The 6,000-nt window shown below is 44.9% G+C and overlaps 1 pseudogene; it reads left to right on the top strand.

Moving 5' to 3' along the window:
* Positions 1 to 566: 566 nt before the first annotated feature.
* Positions 567 to 6,000, top strand: part of LOC147023046 (uncharacterized) — a 53,152-nt pseudogene continuing 47,718 nt past the window's right edge.

Below are 6,000 nucleotides of genomic sequence, written 5' to 3'. Positions count from 1 at the left end.
AATGGAGGGTTCGATTACAAGCCATATCACCAAATGACGCTCGGGCCATAGATGTAAAATATCATCTCCCCTGCTACGTAAAACATGTACAGCGTCAACCACAGCAACAAACGTTGAATCCTCACCAAGTGGATCAGAACCAAAGGACTTTTCTTGCCGACATCGAGTTCTTCAATGTATTTAAAAATGTACTTCACTCTGGCAACATTGTTTCAATGAATGATGTCACCAACACCTACATTGGCATCCGCAGAATGCATGGAATGATAGGAGGAAAAAAAGACTTTGAAAGATTCTGCCATCAGAAAGGAAATTGACTCCCGAAGTATCGAACAGAACATGAAAAGCATTTTTGAATGTGCGAATACTCTTCGAAAGGACATTCTTCGTGGCCGAGAAATGCCATGGGTCTTTGACGGATCACTTAACAGTGGTAGTAGAGATGATAACGTCCCAGCATCCATGACAGCACTGCTCTGATGGGTGTTAGAAGGGCCATCCATGTCCTTGGCTGATGAACGTGCAAACCACATTGATAGAGCACCATCAACATTGCTCAGAACATAATGTATGAAGTGAAAACCCAAAGGCAAGTGACACATATACCCAAGAATGTGAACTCATTTGCAGAATCCGAGAAATTGCCACCTACAAAAGGAGCACTGGAACAACACATCAAGCGAGCTCATTATCAGGCTATGGTGTGGTACCATGATGAAATAGCCAAACCCAAACTACCAGAACCATCAGAATATGGTTGGACATTAGAGAACAACCTACACAGGCCAGTGATAACCCATCTACCACCTGCACCAAAGGCTGTGCTGGAACTTGTGAAGTACAAATGTGCAGAACGGCACGTTGTTCCTGCAAGCGAGCAAATGTTGTATGTACAGAGATGTGCACTTGTGAGGCATCTAATGACATCTGTGAGAACACTCAACACTCAGCAGCCTCTGATTCAGATGACAGTGATGATGAACTATAATGATGAACTCTAAAATAAGATAAAATATAACACTTAAGTTGGCCAAGCGGCATGCACCAATTTTGTTCAATAAATTTGAAAATACACTATATTTTCCATATTTTAAAATATATAACAATTTATTTAAGATAAGTAGCATGATAATTTCCTGCCAAAATTACTCTGTACATCTCACCGGTCATTTTAAGGTGCTATATGACATACTTATAATTAAGTTTTGAAAAAATAAATTTTTGTTATAACACAATCACGGTCATCTCGTATTTTCTGGAAAAAATCACACTAAACATGCTTAAAAAATTGGCACCAAGATTTTTCAATATCAATATACTCCTGTAGTCACAAAAAACCTTACAACATAAATTAACATAGTTTGCAAACATGACCATGTATCTCAACATATGCCCCTGCACTACAACCTCAGTGAATTTTTTTCTGGAGGTATGTTTTTTTCGCAAAATAGCTTAAGTTCATATATGACGTCACTTGTCATTGCCTCTGGGATCATCGTCTTCTTGCATATGCCAACTTAGCTGCTGGGTAGCTATCAGTTTGTTGGGGCATGACTATGCCACTGATGCTGTGCCTGTGCCCCTACACCATTACACTGGTACTCATTTCACCAACCTCAGAAGAATGACAGGTTGAGTCAATTCCACGTGGTGTTAATTCAGCAGCCAACGGGGCTCAAACTCAGGACCCTACGATCCCAAGCCAGCCACCCTAACCACTAAGCCAAAACCAGGCTGTATCAGGGATCTACAAACATGTAAGTGGCATCACGTGTCTTTTCACAAAAGGTTGGCCTGTTGGTGTTGACATCTGAACCCCTGACTCATCATCAGGATTCAAATCCCAGACACCCCGTACATCCCATTCATCTTTGTCCATTATATCCCATGTACCATACACAGCATACGAATGAGTTTGTCATTTGTACAAAAGTACGTTGGTGCCTTCTAATGTCTTTCTCCTGCACATGATATGAGTACAAACTCTTCAATCAGTCTCAGATGACTGTAAAATAAATAAATAATAATCCTTCATGAGACTTCACTGCCTGAATGAAAAATCAAGAAATGGCCTTTTTTCATTTAAAGATGTAAAGTGAGAAATTTGATTACTATCAAATCTACTAAATCTCTTTTAATGATTGTCTTCTGTGTCTTTCATCTCAAGGTTTCATTCTTTGTTTCTCTTCATTTTCCATGGCTTGTGAAATCTAAACTTACTTTTTACTCCAATCTGTCAAAGTGAATGCTCACTACAATATCATGCTGTCCCTCTTAGTTATTTGTGATCTTCACTCTTTGCCTTCCTTGTTCGTACATTAGTTTCTGTCAACCTGTTTCCCACCTTCCCATTCTGGCGGTTACTCTTCTATCGTTCGTCTTTTAGATCCCCCAAGAGCATGTGTTTTAGATCGCGAACACAATGTGTCCATGTAGCAGTTGGCACTTGTTGGGGCCAAATCCAATCTGGCCTCAACAATCACACACAGTTAGTGGGGCATCAGGTCAGGTCAGGTATGGGAGCATGTGCCGGACCAGCACGTTGCTGCATTCACTTTCTCCCGGCACTCCAGGGGCTTCCAGCTGGACATCCCCCAGGCAGATGTCTGGCCCATCCCCATCTCCTTGAGATGCTGATAAACCTGCTGCAAACACGAAGCACGTGATCGGCCCATTGGCCTCCTCCACTCACGAGGCTCCCTTGCTGAGAGAATCTGGTGAGCAGGATCAGCATCAGGAAAACGAGCCACATGTCAATACAGCCGCAGTTGATGCTCAGGGACTATGCAGGTAACAAAAAACTCTGGTCTGCATTCGGTGAGGACCTGAAGAGCAAGGATATGGTCAATCATTGACCTCTTCTGTGTAAAGCCTGACTGCTCTGGATGCTGGTGCTCAAGCAGATGGTGGTGAACCCTATCAATAATTATCCAAGCAAAGACCTTGCCCGGCACTAAGAGCAGCGTCAACCCTCGATAGTTGTTGTAGTCCTGGCGATCACCTTTCCCTTTCCAGAGATGGACAACAAGGCCCTTTTCCAGTCAGTTGGGGTGATGCCTGTGTTCCAGGCAGAGCACAGAACTGCATGCAAGACACGATTACAGCATTTCCACCAACCTTGAGAAGTTCAGCATGGATGCCACAGATCCAGCAGCTTTACCCCATTTCAACCGGTTCACCGCAGCCTGTGTTTCCACAAGCGAAGGTGGATCACAGATGATTGGAGGGTCATCAATAGATATAGTCACACCCCTGACAACAAACTCAACAATTGGTGGGTCAGCTGTACAGCTGCTCAAAGTAACCAGCTCAGCGGGCCTTTACTTCAGACTCCTCTGTCAAGAGCCCACCACCCTCTGCTCTAACTGCATACACTGAGGGATGGGCTTGGATGAAAGCAATGCACAAATTCCCCATAAGCATGAAAAGAATCACTTGACCACAGGTGATGCTCTCACCCCTCACAGATTCCTTGCACGTAGGCCTCCTTGTCCTCCCTCAGCAAATGTACAGTTTTACACCTTAACTCCCTGAGCAGCTTAGCTCTGCCATTAAGCCTGGCGCTGCGACCCTCTCTCCCTCTGCCGAGTGCAGCCTGTGGCTGCTGGTTGCATCAATGGTTGGGAGGCGACTATGCCGCTGATGCAGTGTCCCCCTTACCAGTACACTGGTACTCATTTTGCCGACCTTGGAAGGATGACAGGCTGTCAACCTCCTGGGGTATTAATTCAGCGGCCAACGGGGCTTGAACTCAGGACCCTAGCATCCAAAGCCACCACCCTAACCACGAAGCCAACACCAGGCTTCCTGCAACTCTGATCAATGGTGTCCAGTGTCCTTTGAGAGACAAAATTCTTCTTTGCCCAACAGTGAGTTCCAAGACATCCACCGGCAACATCAAGGATGGTGGTCTTAAAGGTACTCTACAGCTCTTCTGAATTTCCCAAAACACCCAGCCCGCCTAAATCCCCACTCAGCCTGTTCACAAACTCCTCAGCTCCCCTCTCATCCTTGAGCTTACTAACATCCAGCCTAGGCTGGGATGGTACCATTCTCCCAGATTTAGGCTGCAACTTCAGAGTTGCTACAACACGCCTGTGGTCAGTATTGAGGAACGAAGCACTCCGGTAGACCCTGCAGTTCTGGATCATCCTCCAGTGACCACAAATGAACACATGGTCAATCTCCTTTTCCACACCACCAGTGTTAGGAGCACCAATTCCAGCGATGAGTCTGTGGGAGCTGAAACCATGAACGAGCTACCAAAAGTCCATGATTTCTTGAAAGGTCAAGGAACTTGGTGCTATTCTGATAAACAGTTCTAGACCTGTGGAGACCAACACATGTCTTATAACCATCCCTATCCGTGCCAGTTGATGCATTAAATCCCCCAAGACTGGAAGAGTATCTCGCCTGGGGCACTGACCAACCAAAGACTCAAGCGTGGCATAGAATGCATCCTTCACGGTGAGATCACTCGCCTCAGTCAGTGCATATACAGAGACCAGGGAAACGACACCCAAGGAGTGACAAATCCGAAGGCTCATAATCCACTCGTTGACCGGTGTTACCTCAATTATCATTGGAGTCAGCTTATTGGACACAGCTACAGCAACTGCTTGGGCATGGGAACCATCAATGTGATCAGACCAATAGTAGGTGTAACCACCCGCCATGATCTCTCCACGATCTGGTCGCCAAACCTCAGAGAGTGCTGCAATTCCGATGTTCAAAAGCTTGAGCACAGATGATAACAGAGACAAGTGATCATTCTCTCTTTGGGATAGGACATTCCAGGCACCCACCCGAAGGGACACCTCAGGTTCACCCACAGGCTTGTGAACACCTATCCGTCTAATGGACGACACCTCAGCAGTCCACCGCACATCACCACAATCTGACCCAGGAAGTTACCCCATGCATTTCCTACTATCATTAAGGAATGGGGGTCCCGAACGCTTTGCCCCAATCCTGTCATCCAGTGAGCTGCCCTGTGAAGGGCAACAGCACAAGGGGTACTCCCATGGTGTGGGTTTTTAGTTTTCTTTGCATTTGCGGGTTTTTCAGAATGAACTGTTTTTACGGTTGCTGGAGTGCAAATCCTGCCACCAACCTCCGAAAGAAAAAGTAACCCAACTGTAGGAGGACACCTGCAGATGCAGTTGGGCACTAGATATGGATGGCTGTTGGCTCACAAGGAGCTCCTCCACCCTTTGACAGGTTTTATTTTTAATCCCAGTGGATGTCATATCCATACACCCTCCTCATGAGGAAACATGGTGGTGGAAACATGTTAGTACAGGTTAACATGGTACCTGCAGCAAGTCACAGATCTAATCTGGCCTGACCTGACTAGTCGGTGGGGCATCACGAGTCAGTATATGAGCCTAAAGGGCTTCAAAAGCCATCACCCAGGTGGAATAGCGATGTAATTCCCTAATGAGCTCTAAGAAAGAGCATCATATCGCCAAAGTTGGTCGTAGCTTTGCTTTTCCTCTGCTTGGTGACACCTTTTGACTTTGTCTTACATGAACTGCTAGATGCTTTTCGGAGTTGGCAGGCACGATGTCATCATGATGAGGTGCAAATCAAGAGAATTTAATAGTTTTAATAATTAGTATATATATATATATATATATATATATATATATATATATATATATATATATATATATATATATATATATATATATTCAACCAAGGAAGCACACTGACCATTAGAAAGTCATGTACATAAATTATGATCAGTAGGCCAGCGACAATGTTCTCACGTGGGGGGTGACTTGCTTCCAGGTTGTGCAGCAAATACTATGATGGGACTTGATCTGTACCCTGCTGCCGCATCAAGTTAGGGGGTTAAATTTCATTTATTAATGAGCCTTATATGGTCATGAATAAACGATCAGCAGGATGTTGTCCTGATGAGCCCTCAATAAGGGTGAAACTTCGATCGACATCTCTGCTTTTGGCGATTCATGACCATAGGCTTTAATTGCAGTC

This window comes from Eptatretus burgeri, chromosome 7, assembly GCF_056783735.1.
Source record: "Eptatretus burgeri isolate ZD-2024b chromosome 7, Ebu_testis_v1, whole genome shotgun sequence".
In the NCBI taxonomy this organism is placed as follows: domain Eukaryota; kingdom Metazoa; phylum Chordata; class Myxini; order Myxiniformes; family Myxinidae; genus Eptatretus; species Eptatretus burgeri.
This window is presented reverse-complemented; position numbering and strand designations above follow the sequence as displayed.